Genomic DNA, 24190 nt, shown 5'->3' with positions numbered 1-24190 from the left:
GGGTGTGGAGCTGTAGATAAAGTAAATCCATTTGTTGGACATGGTAAACTGCAATAAATAATAAATTAAATGACACTAGTACCTGGAGGGATCATTTGATAGAAATCTAAACCTAACATTTACACTTTGTAGATGAAAAGCTTGACTAGTTTTAAAGTTCAAACATTGTCAGAATTTTATGGCACTGATCAGGAAGAGCAGTAACAAAGTGAATGTCAGGGTGATTTTTTTTTTCTTTCACTAAATCGATTGATTTGCCTATATTATAAATCTTTCTAAACTCAAGCAAATAAGTTTTTGTTCAAACTTGTCAGAAAGACCTTTTAATTTTAGATTTATACTTTTTTTTTTTTAAACTGGCCACCATTTTCAGACTATTCCCATATACCATACTCTTTTTTTTTTTTTTCTCATTATTATTTGTAAACTTCAGTAGTTTGAAAGATATTTTAGAAAAGACAGAGATGGAGGAGGATTTAGGTACAGTAAGTACCTAAACTAAAAATAGTTTAGTACCTAACTATGTATAGTTAGTACCTAACTATACTTAGTTCGAAAAGATAAAAAAAAATACTAGGCCGAAGCTTGAGGTCTCATGCATTACAACTGTTGGAGTACTCTTTATATAATTAGTGAAATGTAACTGTGGATTATATTTAACTCCTTTAGTATAGAGATGTGTAGTTCCCCAAAGACATCACTGAGGTACATGGCAATGTTTTTACTGAGATCTTACGCAACACATACATTTCTGCTGTGGTTTAGTGAAAGAGTTTATCTCCTTTCTGTAATTACCAGAAAGAAAAGGTGGCTTAGGTACCCACCCCTTTCATAGAGGTTTAATATCAATAAAAAAGTAAATAGATTCTGAAGACTAAAAATAACTGTATTGCCAGAAGTTTTTAAGAGGTCAGAAAGAATTTTTAGCTTAGTGATATGGTTTAGTGGAGGACTTGTTAGTGTTAAGTCAGAGGTTGGACTAGATGATCTTGGAGGTCTCCAAGATGATTCTGTGGTTCTGTAATTTTGATAAACTGAAAAGCAGTCTGTTTAAGAGTTTCTTTATTCACATCTTTGAGAGGAAACATTATGCTATTATTAAAATTGCAGATTCTAAAATATTTGGCCAATTAGAAATTTTAGATACACCCTATGCAAACATAAATATGATTAAACTTCTGAAATCATATCTAAATTTAAACTTCAGTGATAAAGAAGTGGGAATAATTCATTTAGACTAGCACAGCAGGCCTTGATTATCTTTTTTGTGTGTCCATGACCATGTGCTTGCAGGAGGGCTGCAGGGCTCCTCTGTGAGGGGAGGCTGGGGCTGTTCCATGCCCTACACAGATGGTTCCAGCCAGCTTCAACAGCCCCAACACAGGGCATGGCTGGGCCCAGCAGGCAAGGTGGTGGCACCCTTTCAGGAAATGTGTTTAAGAAAGAGTGGAACACCACAAAAGCTGCAAGGAGTGAGGTAAAAAGTGTGAAAAACAGCCCTGTGGCCACCCATGTCAGATGAAAAGGAGGCAAATAGTATGTTCTCCTTCTGTATTAGGACCTGAAGTTTGTGGACAATATCAAATTGGGTGGAGCTGTTGACTACATTGATGGTGGTGAGGTCTTGCAGAGAAATCTGGACAAATTAGAGAGCTGGGCAATCACCAACAGTATGAAGTTTAAGAAGAGCAAGTGCCAGATTCTGCATCTGGGAAGAGGCAGCCCTGATTATATGTACAGACTGGGGGACAAGATGCTGGAGGGCAGCCCTGTATAAAGGGATCTGGGGGTTTTGATAGACAGCAAGCTGAACACGAGCCAGCAGCATGCCCTGGCATCCAGGAGGGCAAACTGTATCCTGGGGTATATCAAGAATGAATATCAAGAAGAATATTCCTTACTCCATCAAGAAGAATATTCCTTTGGTCAGTTTAGATCAGGTGTCCTTGCTATGTCACCTCCCTACCTTTTGCGCACACTCAGCCAATTTGCTTTGAAGGTGGTGGGGAAGGAGGATATTGGAGAGACAGCCTTGATGTTGTGCCTGTACTGCCAGTACTGCAACAGTCAAGAATTGTGACATCTCTGCTGTTCTAGCTACAACTGCAAAGTACAGCTGCTGTGGGGAAAGTTTACTCCATCCGAGCCAGACCCAGTACAATGTAAAGGAGTCTGGAAGGCAGTAGAAGAAGAGATCTAGCCTATCCACTCCCACCAAGACAGAATCACCTTAATCTGTGCCATTTTTTTCTGAGATACTTGTTAGTTTATCCTTTAAAAAATCTCAAATATCATTCCTAGAGCATTTTTTTTAGCATTTAAATACCTTCACCATCAGATGTCTTGGCTTTCCAATTCCTAAAAGGTTCTGGTAGCAAGCCAACGCAGGTACATTAGTTTCATACAATCCCATTCGTAGGAATGGTGGTGTACGTGAAGGTAAGTCTGTCTCTAAGATGCTTGTTTTGCAGTCTGGCATCCTAGTTTAGACTAAATCACTGCAGATAAGATTTAGCCACCATGATTTCTTATTATTGTTTTTTATTTTTTCACTACTTGGAAAGAGTTTATCCCTTCATGTCCTCCACATTGTTCCAGAAGAAACTACCATTTCTCCTAGACCTCATTTTCCTTTTAGATTTGTTTCCAAGGAGAATAAAACTGTCATATATTTGGGTGCACTAAAGTCTGTTTTACTGGATCATGTATACTCCACTAAAATCAACAACTATTCCAATGTAGTGAGAACTGTTGGATTTGGTTATGTTGCTTTCTCAGAAAAGCTCAAGGTAAAGTCCATCAGCTTCTTCTCTGTGGTGATTCAGCTATGTGAATGAATAAAAATTTTCATATCTGTAATGTTCCTAATATATTGCAAAGAATACTCTCAATATGAAAATACCTCGATTTTTTTTTTTTTTTAACCCTGTTATCCTTATCCAGAAATGTAATGAGAAATGTTATCTGGAATCTGTCTTCTACTACGTGCTTGACCCTAAGTTGAATTTTTTTCTTGACTTTTTACTCTTGCTCCTTCCTAAGTAATGTATATTCTCCAATTTCATGTGAAATTTCATATGAAACACCTCTCTAAGTCTCTGATATACCAGTAAGGTCACAGCTTTGTCTTTAAATCCTGTTTATTGTTATATTTGTGACATTATTATTCTGACCAAAATTTTCAGTGGTTTCACTCACTATGTTTCTTGTTCTCTATCTTAAGATCCTATTAAGAGTAACTGTCCCTACTGTATCATTGATTTAGCAAATGAAATAACACATTTTTGGAAGTATATAATATAATTTAGCAAGTCCTGCTTAGTCATAGTCAGGTGAAAGGAAGAAAATTCTATTCTTTCTTTAATTCTTTTTCTTTCTTTCTTTCTTTCTTTCTTTCTTTCTTTCTTTCTTTCTTTCTTTCTTTCTTTCTTTCTTTCTTTCTTTCTTTCTTTCTTTCTTTCTTCCTTCCTTCCTTCCTTCCTTCCTTCCTTCCTTCCTTCCTTCCTTCCTTCCTTCCTTCCTTCCTTCCTTCCTTCCTTCCTTCCTTCCTTCCTTCCTTCCTTCCTTCCTTCTTTCCTTCCTTCCTTTTTTTTTTGGGGGGGGGGGGGGGGGGTAATAAAATTATATATATTTTTAAATTTCAAACATCCAACCTAATTGATACTATCCTCTGAGATTTTGTTCACTCACCAATGTAAGACAATCCTTGACACCTCTGCCTTATGAACAGAACACGATCTGTGCACACTTATTTCTGTTCAAATATTCAAATACTTATGTTCACACTCTATTATTATATAGATCAAAAGAAGTGTCTTTGCAGTCACCCAGGATTGACATTTATGTCTTCTATAAATTGAGATGTAGGATACTCATAGCCTAAGTGCAATGCACTTGTCTTCATAGTCTTCAATGGGACTATGGGAGGGCTGCCATCCCAACTTTTATCTGGAAAGTTATAGCACAGAGGCAAAGTGCAGCCAGGTAAAGATGTCTGATGGCAGTGCCCTTGTAAAGATGAGCTGGGCACCAGTTAACCAAACACATTTTTTAGAGTGCCTGAGAGAGTCAGCATTTAGGAATGGAGCCTGTAAGCTGAGCTAGGAACTTGCCAAAATTCCTTATAGATAAGGTTATAAAAATTGATGTATCTTCCTTCCTTTTCCTCTCAGAAATGTAGAGAATCATCTCTATCCCCACCAAAAATCTTTCTGTTAGATTATGTGATTAGAAGCTTATCTTTGTGAACATAAAGGTGATCAGAGGAACAATGAGAGGTGGGGGAACCTCAAGAACCTCATCAGAAACCCCTGATACGGAACCTCCCAGGGCTACTCCAGGAGGGTGATCAGCTCCATGCATCAGGTGTGACACCCAACCAACACAAATCAATGGGAGAGGTTTTCCCTGGACTTACAACAGGGGTGAGGCTACTGTATATGTGTGTGGGATTCATTGCAGGATGTAGTGGAAGAGCATTTTGGGATTGTTTAGGACTGATTGTAGCATATTTGGGAAAAAAAAAAAGTAAAGAATCAAGGCAGTTTGGGGAAGAGTAAGCATGAGAAAACAGGGTCAGGGAATTAAAAAAGTATGTGAACAGGGGTCTGGTCAGTACATTTTTCTGGACATATGCTGTGCCTGATACCCACAGTCTATCCTGTATTCTTATTAAACTCTACTTTTAAATATTTTTGGGGTCTCTTCTGTGTTCAGGTATATGTATGGAGGTCTAGACACCGTCCACCGGGCATGACTGCAAGTTCAGAGGTTTGTGTATCTGGGGTGCCAGCACCTGGAGAGATGTGTACTGTGTGGGTGCCCATGTTAGTGTGCAATTGGAAGTAAATGTCAAGCTGGACTACCAGGCAAGGAAAATTAGAAGCTTGGGAGCACACTTTTGGAGTATTCATAAGGCTGAATTGGATGTTGGAGAGACTAACGGGTCTGAGAACCATGTACTGGAGAGACCAGGATGTCCAGGTCCTGGAAAGACCACGGGGCCTGGGTGTCAGCTACTGTTAAGGCCAGAAGATGGGACCAGCTATGGAGAGGCATGTTTACCTGTATGTGTTTGGGCATAAGGCCAGTGGGAGATCCAACAGACCTTCAGCCTCATCATCCAGCTGAAGTGCTTCTACACCAACACATGCAGCATGGGAAACAAGCAAGAGGAATTGGAAACCATGATGCAATTAGACAGATATGACCTGATTACTATCACTGAAACATGGTGGGATGGATCACATAACTGGAACAATGGAACAGAAAACTACAAACTCTTCAGAAGGGATAGACAGGGAACGAAGGGAGGGTGTGTTGCCCTCTACATTAGGAAAGGGGTTAAATGTGAAGAGTTGTCTTTGAGAAACAGCCACGGACAGTTTGAGTGCTTGTGGGTGAGAGTTAAAAACCGCACCAATAAAGGACAGCTTGTGGTTGGGGTCTACTACAGGCCGCCTGATCAAGCAGAGCCTGTGGATGAGGTATTTTTGCTTCAACTACAAGAAGCGTTGCACTTGCACACCCTCATCCTGATGGGGGACTTCAATCACCCGGATGTCTGCTGGGAAAACTACATAGCAGGCTGTGAGCAATCCAGACGTTTCCTAGAGTGCATTGAGGATAACTTCCTGGTCCAAGTATTAGACAATCTAACTAGAGGAGAAACATTACTGGACCTGGTGCTCACCAACATGGAAAGCTCTTTAACGAGGTCAAGATTGGAGGCAGTCTGGGCTGAGGTGACCACGCCCTGGTTGAGTCTGTGATCTCGAGGCATACGGGCCTGGCAAAGAGCAAAGTCAGGACTCTGAACTTCTGAAGAGCAAACTTCAAGCTATTTAAAGACCCCTTGGAACACCGTCCTTAGGGACAAAGGAGTGAGCAGAGCTGGCAGCTTTTTAAGGATGTTTTCCTTAGAGCGTGAGAACTCTCCATTCCCTTGCGTAAGTTCTTTACCCAGAGGGTGATGAGTCACTGGAACAGTATGCCCAGCGAGGCTGTTGATGCCCCATCCCTGGAGGTGTTCCACACCGGGTTACATGTGGCCCTGAGCAACCTGATCTAGTGGGTGACGTCTCTGCCTATGGCAGGGGGGTTGGAACTAGGTGATCTATGAGGTCCCTTCCAACACAAACCATTCTATGATTCTATGATTCTATGATTCTATGATTCTATGATTCTATGATTCTATGATTCTATGATTCTATGATTCTATGATTCTATGATTCTATGATTCTATGATTCTATGATCCAGAGACAGGAACAGCATAAGGATGTTGGCACTGTGTTAATGTGATTTCTGTCCAAGTCGTGCTGTGTAGGACCATATGACCAGCTGTCTGTACATGTACACGTATACATTTGGTATGTTAGTGTGTGTGATTGCCTGCTGGGATTTCAGGATCAGCCTCACTGCTGGTTGGACCTGGGAATGTGGAGCTGTGGCAACATTGCCTCCATTCTGTACACAACTCCTTTTTTTTTCCCTTTTTTTTTCTCTTTTTTTCTTTTTTTTTTCCTTTTTTTAATTTATTTTTTATTTTTTTCTTTTTTATTTTTATTTTTTTTCCTACAGATAATTATCTACTTCCTTTCCAGCAAAACTCTTTTTCCAAACAGTGGTTGTAATACTGCCTATAATCAGTGTGAAAAGAAAAAATCTTAAGCAGGAAAATAAGGACATAAACACTGTGTTCTTGTACATTTCTAAAATTTATAATTCTCCATATAGATTGTCTAATTCAGGAATAACACTAGAAAGATCCACAGAGGTTAGATGTTGAAGTAACAACTTCTTGAAAAAGGCAGAGAAGATGGGAATTTTTACCATGTATTTCTTCTATTGCTAATCACTCATACTGCTTCATACAACAATGCTTTTTCATTGTGTTTTGACAAAGTTAAAGCCAGACCTTGCTTTCTCTATCTGTATAAACATATTCACATGCATCTCAGTAGTAACATTACATGATCACAGTCCTGTTGATAAATTTGAAGAAAATGAGTTTGTCTTCTGAGATTAGGTACATTTTTAAGGGAAACAAAACAAAACAAAACAAAGAAAAAAAGAACACATTCACATATGGGTAAATAAAAATACACCTGTGAAAACTACTATTCCTAGAATAAAAAGAAAAATGTTCCTAAAAAAGCGTCAGACACTAGCTCTCAGCTTCAAGGGTTCAAAAATATAATTTCAGGGATGTTTTCCCTCTAGGAAAATTTCCATTGCTTTGAATAGCAATTTTTCCTGAATAAGGACAGGTAATGAGATAAGAGAGAATTCTTAAAGCTAAATGAGGCTGTCACACTCAACAATATTTTTTTACCTGCAGGGCTAAGATTTTGACTGTTTTGCTTTTAATGACAATGGCTTCTTTTCAAAGTCTAGTTTTCGCTTGCCATATCATGGCTTAAACTATTGAAGACTCATCTTCCACTTCTTATCTCATATGTACAAGTGAAATAAACTGATCAGCAGAGGTAAATAAAGAATTTCAAAGAGAGCAGGTTAGTGGCTGACTAGCAGAAGTTACCAATTTCTATTAAAGTAAATGTGTCTACATTGGTGCTTAAATGCATATAGCCAGGGATGTGCATTATGGTCATTTGCTGAGCTCACAGAATCAACTGATAGTAATTCTAGCATCAACACAGTTCTTTTCATATTTAAAATGTTTTCCAAATGCTGTCTAATTAGAAAAACCTAATGTCAATTTAATTAGTCAGTCCACAGTGTGTGATTAATAAGTGTTTTATAAATATTTCCTGTGCTGCAAAAAGGTACAGGAACATCAACATTGGGACTACAAGGGTAAGGCTTAGTTGTCTCCCTCCCTGTCCTGCCTCCCTTCTATGATAGTAACAAGTTAATGCAGCCCATTTAGAAATTAAACTGATCTGCTTTTGAGCCTCATATAACCATCAGACACTTCCTGGCAACTCTCCAGTATGTCCTACCAACCACCCCTGAAATCTGTTATTGGGTTAAACTGATGTGTCTATCTCCACATTTAGAGCTCTCCAATAGATTCCCAAAGACATCTGTCACCATTGTAACTGGCTGCACTTGTTGGTAACCTACCTCTAGTTGCCCCTTCACCTCTTTATTCCTGCCAAGTGTTTAACCTACTACCATTATTTAATAATACATAGGACTCCAGGCATAGACTGTGATCACATTGTGTCAGGCTCTTTTAAGTCTATGCTAAGCTATCCTGTGTAATAAATAGAATACGAAAAATTACAATTTCTTATTCAACATGTACACTACTGTTATAATGATCCCTAGTTCCATTTGGAATATTATTACCACATTGTAAACAATTAATAGCAAGAAAAAGAATGTGTCTATAATTGTTTTTTTAAAGCAAATAAGCATAAAGATATTACCTAGTTATCAAGAAAAATTATTGTATTTTATTATCAAGATTATAGGAAAAATGTCAAAAGGAAAATGGCACCTATTTCAATATATGAAAATAATAATAATTACCAAAAAAAAAAGTACAAACAATTTTTTTAATACCTCAAGACTCCTTTAAATTGATTTAGTCCGTAGAAAGCTGAGAACTTGGAGGGACTATTGGGCAACAGGTGAAAATCACTGAAAGGTGATGTTCTTTAGTTTTGTCCATCGACTCACATAAACCATTGCAAAGCGAAGTCAAGTCTCACAAAAACTATTATAAAGAAAAGTCAAGTCTTTTGGTGCTTTGTATAATATGAACTAAGTTTCCATTTGGGCTGAAAGAAGGGAAGATTTAAGATATTCCTTTGGCATTGCAAGCAGGCACATTTGAAGTAAATCTTGACGGCAAGGTAAACAGAGGTATCAGAGGCCATAATTTAAAATTTGCATGTATCACGAAGGCTTTTATAATAGAGACATATGAAACTTTTCCTCTGAAGAGTAAGAGGATGTAGAGTGAAAGAGATGTGCTGGAAATACTGAAGTCGATTATTCAGTATTTTATAGCCTACAAACAGAATGATATGGAGAAAGCCTCTCTGACAGCATCTAGGTAAAAGATGCTATTGATGAGCATTACGCTGCTCTGGACCCCATAATAGAGGCATAAATTGGTGTTAATGAGAGGTAACATTAAATATTATGTAAATTAGACATCATGTCAACAAATGTATGGTACTTTAAACATGACTAGAACAGCTTCCATATTACACTGTTATACGTACAGTGTCCAGAAGTTGTGTATATTTTTCTGGAATGGAACAGCTCAATGAGGATTAGTCACCACAGCTCTAGAGTAAGTGCAACAGCAGTAGTGTGACACTCTGTCCTAGCAGACTCACTCCATGCTTGCAAAGCTATACTGCTTCTGATTTGGGAAATTGTCTGGTATTCCTTCAACATTTTCAAGTTTATACAGTAGCATTACCAAAACAGACAAAAGACTGACATGTCCTGAGATGTCAGCAAATAGTAAAACTGTCTGGATTTCTTTTATATTTATTTTATATTTTATATTTTATATTTTATATTTTATATTTTATATTTTATATTTTATATTTATTATTTTATTTTAATTTCTTAATTTAAAAGGTGATGGAGGGACAACGTGCAGCTATTCTTATTAAAGTTCTCTAAAAAAATAGCTGTAGCTCAGAGCCTCTAACTTAATTTGTCTTAATTCAGGTTTCAACCATATACTGGGAAATCCTGTCTATTCTCCGGAAGCAAATTCTTGTCTTCCAGTGGGTTTCTTTGTAAAATGCTAAAATAATTGGGTTATTTTTGATGAATAAAAGCACATATTTCTTGGAAACACTTTGCTTTGGTTCCAAATGTATTGTGACATTCTGGATTGAATGAAGCCCTCAGTTAGTTTATCTGGGGCCCATTATAAAATTCAGCACACATTTTTAATCAGGCAGGACCAAAATAGAAAATGGCATGGGAAATAATGGCGTATATTATTTCTAAGAAATGTTAAAATGTTAGGTGTAATAGTCATTAAGTGTTCTGATGTAGGGGAAATGATAGCAATGATGTTTTGCTGGGGGGTGGAGTGTCAGGAATCATGAGACTGAACAAAAAACATAATCTCTTACTGGAATGTATCTTTGGACAGTGCTAGGAATTGCTTACTCATGCTGAGCTGCCCCTGGGAGTCATACAAGACTTTTGTTGTGGTCACATGCTTGCAATCACCATGGTGCAGTACCTTTATTGAAATCACTGGGGTAATAAAGCACTGTGCTTTTCAAATCAGGGCTTGTGGTATTAAATATAGTAGCTTCATTTTCTGCAGAATATAATGAACTCTCAGAAACTATTATCAATGCTCATTTGAATATTGATATCATCACCTTCTGTATATGGCCTTATTTTCTACTTTAAAAGAGCCAATTAGAATGTCCATTCTTACTAAATAAAATTTTAAAACAACTTTACATAATGTAAAAGATGGTTTTGTATCTGACATCTTAGTTTCTTTGGAGGTTAAAACTAAGAATGCAATCTATTACATCATATTGCACAAAAGATGAAAAATTCCTTAGACTATATAAGTCCATCATGAGGATAGGGACTCTCTCCTTATGGAAATAATATTCACCCTATATTTTATATTAATAACTTTATTGTTTTAGGAACTCTCTTCAGGGTGCCAGAAGTTCACAGCAAGATACTTATATGCATCAGTGTACAATTAGGCCTTACTTCACTTCTGGGGTTGAAATCAGGACTTTTGGTAAAAAGTAGAGAAATCTAGAGAAAAATTTCCAGTGACTACATTATAATTTCAGAATGCTTGTGTGGATGAAAACAAGTCTTTCTCTGACAGATACAAAGTGCTGGTATAAACTTGTTGACAGTTATGCCTCATGCTAGGTACAGACAGACCTGAGTGAACATCTTGTATGCAAACATTCTTGAATCCCTATTTACAAGTTAAAAAAAGGATACTGGTTTCATACCAGTTTTCACATCATCACATAATAACAGAATGGTTGAGGTTGGAAGGGACCTTTGGAGATCATCTGCTCAACATCGCTACTCAAGCAGTGCTACTTCGAGCAGGTTGCTTCAGACCATGTCCAGGAGGCTTTTGAAGATCTCCAAGAAGGAAGATTCCACAACACCTCTGGGCAACTTGTTCCCATGCTCAGTCACCCTCACAGTAAGTGTTTCCTGATGTTCAGACAGATCCTCCTGTGTTCCAGTTTGTGCCCATTGTGTCTTGTTCTGCCACTGGACACCACTGAAAAGAGCATGACTCAATCTTCTTTGCACCCTCCCTTCAGATATCTATGTACACTAATAAGAATACATTGATAAGATACCCCTTGAGCCTTCTCTTCTCTAGGCTGAGGATTCCCAATTCTCAGCCTTTCTTCACAGGAGGGATGTTCCAGTTACTTCACCATCTTCATGGCTATTTTTTTTTGGACTCTTTCCAATATGTCCATGGCTCTCTTGTACTGAGGAGCCCCAAGTGGGGCACTGAACTCCAGATGTGGCCTCATCGCTGCTGAGTAGAGGGGAAGGATCTCATGTTGGCAACACTCTGCCTAACGCAGCCCAGGATACCATTAGCCTTCTTTGTGGCATGGGCACATTGCTAACTCATGTTGAAATTGGTGTCCACAGTTCCTTTTCTGCCAGACTGCTTTCCAGCCGGGCAGTCCCTAGCACATACTTACGCATGGGGTTGTTACTCCCCAGGTGCAGGGCTTTGCACTTCTTATTGAACTTCATGAAGTTCCTGTCAGTCCATTTATCTAACCTCTTAAGGCCTTTCTGAATGACCACACAACCTTCTGGTGTATCAGCCACAATTTGTGTCATTTGCAAACTTGCTGAGTGTACACTCTGCCCAATAATCCAGACTATTAATAAAGATGTTCATGGCACCAAGACTGTCAGAGTTCAAGAAGCATTTGGACTGTTCTCTTAGTCATATGGTCTGAATTTTGGGGTATACTTGCGTGGTGCCAGAAGTTGGACTCGATGATCTTTGTGGGTCCCTTCCAACTCAGAATATTCTATGAATCTATGATTCTGTGTTAAATATGATTGGATCCAGTATTGATCCTTGGGGTACACCACTAGTTACTGGCTTCCAACTAGACTTTTTGCTGCTGATAACAACCCTCTGTGCCCAGCCATTCAGACATTTTTTGATGCACCTCTCTGTCTACCCATGTAGACTAGCTTCTTTATGAGGACCTGATGGGAGACAGTGTCAAAGGCCTTGCTGAAATCTAAGTAGACAATATCAACTGCTCTCGTTTAATCTACCAGGTTGGTCATTTCATTGGTGAATTAACTTAACAAAAATTGGTAGAGATTCAGCAACAACAAAGTTTGACTTGTTAACTTGTCACTTGAATAATTCATTGATTTTACAATGTAGTTCTTAACCTTAAACAGGTATTGGAAAGAAAATCTGTACAGAAGATGGGTGAATGGGAAAGTGCAGAACTATCTAGGTGCTATCACAGGTTGTTCCTAACAATCAAGAGCTTGAATATGAATCAAGAGCTTGAATATGTCTTCATGGAATCTTGCCTTTATGAAACCAGAAACCAAAAGAGTATTATCAGAAGAGTCCAACAATTGCTAAAGCGGTAGCCCTTCTTGTGTGGATAACTCTTTAGGTAAATGCTCCTGGATGTATCTGTAAAATTTCTCTAGCACAGAAACAGAGGTGAGTGCTTATGTATCAAAGGTAAGGCATAAAAGAATGTATTACTGTATTAAACACCCTCAGACAGCCCTGCAAGAAGGTAGTCAAAGGTAATCTTTCTGGTTTTAAGCTCTCTACAGCTGTTTACTCAGACAGTCATACATGTCCTTCTATCATTTTTGCACGGTTACTGTGCAAGAGATTTAAAGTCATGAAAATTGTATCAGTATTGATGAGGTGTAGGAAAGGGAAAATAAAATAGAGCTCATTCTACTTTTGCTTACATCTTTTAATTCTCAGAGTAAATATCAGTATCAAAAGGCACAGAAGGCCTGCATCATTTCTAACCGTATATTAGAAAGACATAAATATTACTACATGAAAAGAAATATCCTCACTAGTAAAGGAATGGTGATTAAGATAAAGCTGTACCTTTCTTATTGACTAGAGGCTGCTCCCAATGTTAGAATAATAGAATGGATTAGTGCTGCAACATCACAGAGTCAGAGCTTGCCAAATGCAAGCGGGTGTACTACTGGCGCCATCTCTGATAGCCATGTCTGCCTGAAGGCTATCAGATAAATATGTAATTAAATAAATATGGTTCCTGACTGATCTAAATTTTTTGTTAAAGAATAAAAAACATGGAATGAGTATAGCTCTTTGATCTAAGAGAAAAGTTTCTGCTTGAGTTAGAATTTATGTTTAATGGACTGATTGTGAACAGTTGTTTTAAACAGTCTGATTTAAAAATTATTATTTTTTTTTTTCTATCTAAATCCATGTGCAGCTGGATAAAATATTCTTTGGTGCAGCTTTGGTGCAGGACATACAATTAAAATGATAAAATAAAGTAGTCACTGTGTATCCTTATTGGCTGCTAGAAATTTCAAACCATAGCATGTTCCTGGCATAAGATCAAATGTCACATATTGGATGCTCATCACATGTAAAATACCAGGATGCCAACTGCTTTTCATTTAGCCAAGTAACGTATTGGCCTTGTCCCAGCAGCTGGCTGGTGCCCATTCAAAATTCACAGGTTGGTGGAACTGCGATCTCAGCAATCTTTTCTTCCTCATTTTGCTTCTTCTTCTTCCTTTTTTTTTTCTTTCTTCTTCTTTTTTTTTCTTTTTTTTTTTTAACTTTCTATTTAATTTCCTCCTTTTTTTTATTCTATCTCTCTTTTTTTTTTAAATTATGATCTTTTCCTCTTCCTTCTTCCTTTCCCTCCTCTTCTTCTTCTTAACTTTTGCTCTTTCCTTCAGTTTCTCCTTCTTTTGCAAATCAATCCAATCCAAACCACATACAATATATTAAATGTATATTGTCATATATTGTCAATACACATACAATATACATGCCATCTGGATAGAGTTCTGTGATATGTTGTGCTTTAAAGACAAGTACTTTAAACATCCCTCAGCTTGTGGGCTTTAATCTTTCTCGTCAATAGTCTTTGTTCTTCTGGTAAGAGCGCTCTGCCAAATTGCAGAGTGCAATCAACTGCAGACTTCTCGCTATTCCCTAAGGTTATGTGTTAGTTTCCTTAAACTGTTTTTTGTTTGTTTCTTTAAAAAAATAATAATAATTATATTTTTTCAGTCATCACAGCATTTACAAATTTAATATAATTTCATATAAGGTTAACATTAAAGCTAATCCAGATTCACTTGTAATCTGTTTTCAGCACAGTCTGGAATTATACAATAATTTATGTCAGCATATGTAGTCAGAAATACAATTTAAATTTCACTATTAACTTTTACATAGCCTTGTAGAAATTTATAAAAGTATAATGTATAAAATATTTATATCTAAATATAAAAACATATTTTATGATAAAATAATATTATTTGTAAATATATTTTTGCATAACTACAAATAATTTGAAATGTTTAATATTAAATTTGGTTTATTATTATACGAAATATATAATTTAAAATAAAAATTATAGTGTTCTATTTAACTTATCTTCCTCTATCTTTTCAATAGGAAAAACAAACAAACAAAAAATAAATCACATCTGAGTATTGTACTTTTGAAATGTATCTTTTGCATTTAAGGCTCCTGGGACAAATCCAGAACTGCTACAACTCACAAACTCTCTGTTTCAACTAGGACAATTGCAGTTCAGTTACCTGCCTACTTTTTTTTGTTGTTGTTGTTTGCTTGTGTGTTTGTATTATCTTCTTTATTCCTAGGATGTCGTAACAATGATTGTACTACCCTTATTTTGAAATTACACACTATTTTGACAATATGGTCATGAGGTATCCTCCATATTCTTCACAACATTTGCTTTTAGATACATTATAAGTTTTCTCAATAAGTCTTCTTTGCATTAATTGATAAATATTGATAGCTTGCTTGAAACTAATTGATTATTGAATGAAGCAATGCTGTTAGGATTGGGGCTGATCCCTCAAAAACCATGTCTTACCATTTCCAGCCTGAAGTTGAAAAAAAAAATAAATTGTGAGTTCTTGTTAAAATCTCATTCATATAAGCTTTACAGAACCCTAAATTTTTCTGTGGGCCATTATCCATTATTCCTACAGTCATCATAATCCATAGTAAGAAAGTTTAGAGATACCGTCTTTAAGGGTACTACAGAAAGGTTCCTGGAAGCCTCAGAAACAGCAAGGTACAAGTGAGATGAATTGTTTGTTTCAGAGAACGGCTAGTATTTGCAGAGATGTACATTTCTAGAATCCTCCTGAATTTGCTCTAGGTGGAGGAGGCTATGTCAACAGGACCACCTCAGACATATACCTGTAGCGGGGTTTATGTGGGAAGGTTTTGGTAGTGGGGGGCTGCAGGAGTGGCTTCAGTAAGAAAAATCCAGAAGCTGCTCCATGTCAGATAAGGGCCAATTTCAGCTGGCTCCAAAGGGACGCGCCATTGGCCAGAGCTGAGCCAATAAGTGATGTTGTTTGCGTCTCTGGAAGAGCATATTCAAGAAAGGGAAAAAACCCACTGTGCAACAGCAGATGGGAGAGTGAGGAGTGAGAAACATCCCTGCAGCCCCCAAGGTCAGTGCAGAAGGAGGGCAGGAGATGCTCCAGGCGCCAAAGCTGAAGTTCCCCTGCGGCCTGTGGAGAGGCCCTGGTGGAGCAGGCTGTCCCCCTGCAGCCCATGGGTCCCACATGGAGCTGATCTCCACGGTGAAGCCTGTGGAGGAGCCCCCAGTGGAGCAGGTGGATGTGGCCTGGAGGAGGCTGCGACTTATGGACAACCCCCACCAGAGCAGATTCTGGGCCAGAGCTGCAGCATATGGAGAGGAGCCCACACACGAGCAGGGGACCTGGGGGGAGCTGCTGCCTGTGGGGGACCCATGCTGGAGCTGTTTGCTCATGGGGGATGGATGGACACTGTGGTACGGAGCCATGCGGGAGCAGTTCTTGAAGAGCTGCTGCCTGTGGGCAGCCCCCACAGGATCAATTTGGGAATGATAGCATCCCATGGGAGGGACCCCACGTGGAGCAGGGGCAGAGAGTGACCATGAGGGAGCAGCGGTGATGAAGCGTTAGGGACTGACCACAGCCCCCATTCCCTCTTCCCCTACACCACCATATGATACTGTTTGAACAGCTAGCACACTGCTTGTATTTCATTGCAACGAGAAAGTTATAACAAACTGGCTGTTTAGAGCCCATTTCATTCTACTTCTCAGAGTCTGAACATGGTAAGTAACCACCTGAGATAATGAATTTTTCAAAATAATAGTATTAATAGACTTCAAACTAAAGTTTTGGGAAAACAGAAAAAAAATGCTGACTTAAATATGGCTTTCTTTCCTATTGCACTATTCTTTGAACATAGCTAATGTGGTAAAAAAAATGGGGGATAATAAACTACAGCAATTACTCCCATACCTCCAAAAAACATTCATGTCATCTACTGTTATCATGAAAGACTTAAGAAAGCCTGTCTGGATGAACACTTGTTTCAGAAGTAACTATAAATCTGCTGTTCCTCCTGCTATTGCCTCTTACTTCATCATTGCTTTTTAGCCCTTTCAAATTAAATGGGATATTAAAGACTGAGTATTTCTCACAGGAACTTTTGTCCTGCAAGTGAGGAATGTGTGTAACATTTGTTCCTACATCATGCAGACCTCTTCCAAGCCTCCTTGATATAACCTCAGTGACTGAAGAAAATTACTCCTGAAGGCATTAAGAAATGCAACTGTGGCATTACAAATTGCCACATTAAAAATAGCAACTGTGAATGAGTTAGCTCCACTGTTGTCTTCCCATCTGAACAGTGGGAGGAAGTAAATGGAAAAAAAAAAAAAAAGTACTAAATGTTTTAAAGTATCGCCTCAAAAATGTTTCAGCATAAAAGATCAGTAGTAAAAATAAATAAATAAATAATAAAATACCCCCTTAATTTGAACATCTACAAAGTAGATTGCTATATTTGAATTAGTCATCCTTGTCTCCATGTGTAGTCACTCACTGGAGAAAAATAGGAACTTCTAAGTTGTGATTCATGTGGTCTATTTTTAGCTGTCTACATAAGGATGAAGACGAGATATGACAGAAAATCCCTATTTTTATCTTTTGACTATAAAGAGAGTCCTGACAGACACATTTCAGATGATTATGTCTACATTGTGAATGTCTGACATCATGTAGCATCAGTGCGTACTGGAAGAGGTAAAGCAGTGGGTAAATGGCAACTTTCTTGCAATAAGAGGAAAAATAAGGTAATAGGGAGGGAAAAAAAAATAAAATGATTCTTGTAAAGACAGACGTACAGATATGCTTGAGCAGATGGTGGTGGAAGATCAGCCAGAACTTTATTTACCTACATAGGTAAGTGAATGTGCAGATCAAGCCTCCATCCTTTTCTGGAGCATGAGTGTTGAATCAGGGCAGAACAATCATTTTGCTAATGAATGGATATATCTACTGTTAAACAACAGCCGCAAAAACAAGCTCTTGTCAAACTTTCTTATTATTTTCTTATCACAAGTTGTCAAAAAAATTTGATTCCTCCAGATCAAGGACCACAAGTGAAAATCTGTAACTCGGTGAATGCAGTGTCTTGTAAGGTTTTATATAACAATCAAATTCAAGGCTGTAGTATTCCCAGTACGCTGAACTTACAGTTATCTTAGTTTAAGTAGACAAGTTGCCAGAAAGAAATTGCATGTGACATTGAAATAGTCAAAGAAAATAAAGAACACTAATGCAACAATTACAGGAACAGAAAAGGAATCAAATCATTTTCTGTTTTAAGAAACGTTTTGATATTTAATATGGCAGTCCAACAAACATATCTTCTCTTGCTAGATTCAAACAAATTTATAACTATTTGTGTTTTCTCAAGCACCAAGTGGTAAGATGAGGGGAAATGGTCCCAGGTTGCTCTAGGGGAGATTTAGGTTGGATTTTAGGAGAAATTTCTTTACAGAAAGGGTTGTGAAGCATTAGAATAGTTTGCCCAGGGAAGCAGTTGAGTCACCATCCCTGAAGGTCTTCAAGAAACACGTAGGTTTAGAACTTAGTAGCAAGGTTTAGTGGTGGACTTTAGTAGTACTAGATTAAAGGTTGGACTAGGTGATCTTAGACGTCTTTGCCAACTTGAATGATTCTATAAATTGTCAGGCTTTGCAACCCACCAAAATGTGCCAACATTTATACAATGTATCAATATTTTCTTGCCTTTTTTTTTTTTTCTCTCAGCAAACTTGCTTTAATTCTGCAATTGAACCCCTATTCTTTTGTGTGGATAAATCTCAATTCATTATAATCTTCAAAGCTGTGAAAGAATGTTAGTTAGGTAGGGTGAGGCTGTTTCCTTAGCACCCATAAGTAGTATTATTTCCTTAAAAAAAAAAAAAAAGGAAGAAATGGTCAAAAGCAAATATAATTAAGATAAGTCTAAGAAATTAATACTCAAAAGGAATTAGGGTGTCAGAGGAAAGGGTGATTCAAGAAAGAGGAGGACAGATGAAGCCAAATATCTTGTTCGTTCTTACACTCAAGGCAGATCTTGAAAACTTTAACCAAATACATTATTATATTTTAATAATTTATACAGTTTTTAAGATAATACCCTGTTATCTTACACCCAAGTCCCAACATTTTACAGTACTTGTTGTGAATGTTACTGGTTCTGTATACCTGCAGATGAGAAAATTCCATCTAATATACTTATTTGAACAGCCTTCCTAAATTTATGAAATCTCATTATTAAGTATATTCTTGTTTTGTTACTGACTTTTATCTGGTATGTTCTATCATGTTCCTGAAAGAGTGGCTTAAATTCTGTAAGTAGTGACAAGAATGACAAAAACAATATGACAGTGTCATTGAAAAAGAAGTACAGGAATACTGATCTGAACTATAAACTGTGAACAGCCTTATGCTGAGTTGAAATATTTCAAATATCTAAAATCCTGTTAAAACATGTTATTTCAAAATAGAGAAGACCATAAGCTAGAGGTAAGATTAGCTATCTTCTCATCTCAAAGGCCAATTATTGCCAACTGTTCTAGGCCCCAGTTTCCTCTTTTGAGGGAAAATGTACTATATAAAATCTAATCTCATTCTGTTTTAGCAGAGCATATATAATTCGTATTCTCAGTGTATCGTATGTGATCATTAACTGTGTAAATGGATGAAGGAATACATGACTGACTTCTATGCACTGATTAAAAAGGTAGCCCATAATGTATCATGTAATGATGGATCATCTACTTCAGAAAAAAAGAAGACAGAAATGCCATAAAAACTATTAAACTTGCAGAAAGTTTAAGCATATGCTTTTGGGGGTAGACTTGATAGTTATGTATTATATTTACTGAGATGCATTTCAATTCCTGTCAGAACAGAACAGGGATAAAACTTAGGGAAGTTTATAAATTACGCAATAAATAAATCTTTGTTCAGTTACTTCCAAACAAGTATTTTATTACATGTATTCAAAATTACTTCAGAATCTTTTTTTTTCTCTTATTTAAAGGAAATCTGTATTTGTTTAATACTTCTTTAGCTTTAGTTCTTAGTAGTTTTCAAATCTTGGATAGTTCTTAGTCACTTGTGAATCTGATGATTTTTATATTTTGTTTTTGTGCAGTATTTTCTCAACATTAACTAACAGTAATGGCTTCTGAGAAAGTTTCTACTGTACCGCATATATTAATAATTTTCTCAGAAACTCACATCTAATTTCTACTGACATAAATATTATCCATAAAACAAAATGATAGTTTCTAATTAGAATGCATTCACAAAATATCACGGTCTTTGGTACTATATGACACTTCTGTTCGCATCATCAGCTGAGAGGTTAAGGTCAGTTTGAAGAGTAAAGTTACCTTTTCTTTTCTGTAAGATGTTTCCTCCATGTCAGAGTTGAAGTGCATGAGGAGAATAATGCTATCTAGTTGACAGCCAGAAAACTTCAGATGAGTATTTCAAGTAATTTTTGCCAAGATTATCTTATAACATCACCACCTTTCACCAGCAAGAAAGCTGAGGAAGACAAATAGTCTTATTTTCTACAGGTGCTGAAGATCCATCATGGAAAATGAAATTACGATGTCTTTATTTGCATCAAATGAACTCTTTTATTTATTTTTGTATTTATAATATACCTGATGATGGCTGTCTTTTTGGTTTTTGAGCTGTTTGAATCCTAAGGATCATACATGCAGTGGCCAAATGTTTTATTCTGGTCAAGAAAAAACCAATACTTCCAAATGTGGGGTATGACATGTATACAGAAACTAAAATACAAGTGTCTAACAAAGATCCTCTTTTATTCATGGAGATCTTATTTTTAAATAATTGAGCTGTTACAAGATGTTATGAAAGGCATGAGCTTGCAATTTAACAATGCACTGTAAATCACAGTTTGAGTGCTTTGGGATTTCAGCTGATGATCCACAATTCACGAGCCATTTGTTTCAGCTGTTTCAGATGTTCATCTCTTGTTGTATCAGTTCAGGAGTGCCATGATGTGCCATTATAAAACATTGTCAAATGGTTTGTGGAAAGAGCCATAAAAATGGCAAAAAAAAAAAAAATCTGATTAAGTGTTCAAAAAGATCCCAGCTTGTATAGTTGCTCTGTTTATTTCTCATATGTTTTCAGAGTCTAGTATTCTATTATATACAGAACTGTATTTCACCAGGTGGTTATTTTTTCAGGAAAAGATGCCAACATTGCTCTTATATGGTACTTTTTTTTCACAGTAAATTTAATTGACCTGAATTATATGTGACAGAATATAGAACTAGGTTATAGTAGAGCAGGCGATATGACAGGTGAAGAAAGTTCAGCACAAGCAGAAGAAAATACAGATTTCATATTCAAAGTCACATATGCTCAAGACATACTCATGTATCTCCTGTGCACAGGTGAAGCAGAATGCATAAACAAATACTGGAAAGATGATGACTGCCATTTCCTTGAAGTTAACAAGTAGTCACTGGTAAAGTTTATTTTTGTAATGCAAATAGAGTTGGAAACAAATGACCATAAAAGATGTTCTCCAAATGAGTTAGTAGGCCTGTAAAAAAGAATAACTCTTTGGAAAGAAAAAAAAATGCAATGTGGTGTGAAAAGCATTGTTTAATAACAGTGTCATTGATAAACTTCAAAAGAGGCAAAAGTAATCTTCTATGTACCAGGAGAGTTTAATCTACCGATTTCAGTTTCCAGTATGCTAGATTCCTTACATTTGTTGTATCACTTTGTGTGATTTTACATTTTTCTTATGTTTCATTTGCATTAGATATCTTTTAAAGAGAGTGATGTGCTAGTTTAGGTTTCACAGAGCTCTTTATATAAGATAGGAGTAAACTCATATCTTGCTATGTGTCCACAGTGATAAATTAACTGACCCGAGTTTCTTTGTTATCTGCCCTGATGAAAGAGCCGAAAATTTTAATTAAGTAGATAAGTTGTCGTTCCTTTATTACAGCTGTCCTAAAATATGATCCGGAATGCTTCTTCCTCAATTCAAAAGTAAGATTGTTTGATCAGAAGAGCTATGAACTACATCTACTTAGAATGTTGGCAATAGAAATAAGTTACTGATATCCATACTTGCTAATTTCATCTTTTACCTTCCACTGTTTCCTATAACATTCCCATTGACAAACAGAAAAATGTAGAGTGAAGTAGACTGAAAACTGGCTGAATTGCCAGACCCAAACTGTTGTGATAAGCACAATGTCCAGCTGGAGGCCCATCAAACTAACTGCAGAAATGAATACTGGGACTGGAGTGTCTTCACTAATGATTTCAATGATGAGGCAGAGTGCAGCCTCAGCAAGTTTGCAGATGATACAAAACTGGGAGAAATTGTTTGTTCAAAAAAGGATAATGGTATCTTGGTCTGCATTAGACAAATTGTTGATGGAAGGTTGTTGGAAGAGATCCTTCATTCTACTTGGCACTGGTAAGGAACATGGAGCACTGTGTCCAATTCTGATTTCCCCAGTACAAGAGGGATATGAAGCAACAAGAGTCCAACAAATGCCCGCTAAAGCGCATGGAGGAGAAGAAACTGATCAGGAGTAGTCAGCATGGGTTCACCAAGGGGAAACCATGCGTGACTAACCTGACAGCTTTCTGTGATGGAACGACTAGCTGGGTGGATGAGGGGGAAGCAGTGGATGTTGTCCACCTTGATTTTGACACTGTCTCCCATAACATCCTCATAGGCAAGGTCAGGAAGTGTGGGATAGATGAGTGTACAGTGAGGTGGATTGAGAACTGGCTGAATGGCAGAGCTCAGAGGGTTGTGATCAGTGGCGCTGGGTCTAGTTGGAAGCCTGTAGCTACTGATGTCCCCCAGGGGTCTGTACTGGGTCCAGTTCTCTTCAACCTATTCATCAGTGACCTGGATGATCGAATAGAGTGCACCCTTAGCAAGTTTGTGGATGACACAAAGCTTGGAGGAGTGGCTGATACCTCTGAGAGCTGTGCTACCATTCAGAGGGACCTGGACAGGCTAGAGCATTGGGCAGAGAGGAACCTCATGATGTTCAACAAAGGCAAATGCAGGGTCCTTCACCTAGAGTGGAATAACCCTATGCACCAGTACAGGCTGGGAGTTGACCTGCTGGAAAACAGCCTTGCGGAGAAGGATCTGGGAGTCCTGGTGACAGCAGGTTAACCATGAGCCAGCATTGTGCCCTTGTGGCCAACAAGGCCAATGGTATCTTGGTATGCATCGGGAAGAGTGTTGATAGCAGGCTGAGGGAAGTGATCCCGACCCTCTACTCAGCCCTGGTGAGGCCTCACCTGGAGTATTGTGTCCAGTTCTGGGCTCCTTAGTACCAGAGAGACATGGAGCTGCTGGAGCAAGTCCAGCGGAGGGCTGCAAAGATGGTTGGGGGACTGGAGCACCTGTCATATGAGGAAAGGCTGTGAGAGCTGGGCCTGCTTACCTCGAAGAAAAGACTGAGAGGGGATGTGATCAATGTGTACAAATGTCTGAAGGTAGGGTGTCAAGAGGATGGAGCCAGTCTCTTTTCAGTGGTGCCCAGTGACAAGACAAGAAGTAACGGGTACAAGCTGAAATAGAGGAAGTTCCATCTGAATCTGAGGAAATATTTTTTTTACTGTGAGGGTGACAGAGCACTGCAGCAGGTTACCCAGAGAGATTGTGGAGTCTCCTTCTTTGGAGATACTCAAAACCCGCCTGGATGCGATCCTGTGCAACATGCTCTAGGTGACCCTGCTTGGCAGGGGGGTTGGTTAGATGATCTCCAGAGGTCCCTTCCAACGTCAACCATTCTACAATTCTGTAAAATAATGAAGGGAGTGGGGCATCTGTCCTATGTGGGAAGGCTAAGATAGCTGGGACTGTTTAGTTTACAGAACAGAAGGCTCAGGGGGAATCTCATTAGTGTGTACAAACAAATGTTTTGGGGGAAGAGTAAATAAAACAGATTATTTGCAGTGGTGTCCAGTGATGGACAAAAGGCAATGAGCACAAGCTGAAATACAGGAAATTTAAATGTAAGAAACATGCTTGCTCTAAGATTCATCAAACACTGGGCCAGTTTATGCAGAGAATTTATGGAATCTTCATCCTTAGAGATGTTCAAGAGCAAACTGGACAAGGTTCTCAGAAGCCTGTTGTAGTTCCTGCTTAGAGCAGGTGGGTTAGATTGGAGACCTCCAGAGGTCCCTGCTAACCTCATCAATTTTGTGGTTCTGTGATTGCGTGAAATCATTACTTTGGTTAGTTTTTCTCTGATCCTGTAACTTGGGATAATTTCAAGACTGTGGTCTTTATTGTCTTTGCAGCAAAGGTCTTTCCAAAACCCTGTTATGAGGGTCTCATTGCTAAGTATAATTCAATAATGAACCTTTCCATTAAAGTAAATAGAGATTACTATGTGGTAAGAACAATGAGGTTCAAACAAACACCAGGTGGGACAAGTGAATGGAAAAACATTAAAATAATCTTGCTCATGATTGTGTAAAGCATCCAAACATCTGAACAACATCTTCAAAATCTATTTAATAGACTAGATCTGAATAACTTTTTTTTTTTTT

The sequence above is a fragment of the Anser cygnoides genome, chromosome 1, assembly GCF_040182565.1.
Source record: "Anser cygnoides isolate HZ-2024a breed goose chromosome 1, Taihu_goose_T2T_genome, whole genome shotgun sequence".
Taxonomy (NCBI): Eukaryota; Metazoa; Chordata; class Aves; order Anseriformes; family Anatidae; genus Anser; species Anser cygnoides.
The sequence above is the reverse complement of the archived record's forward strand: the minus strand, read 5'-3'. Positions refer to the sequence as shown.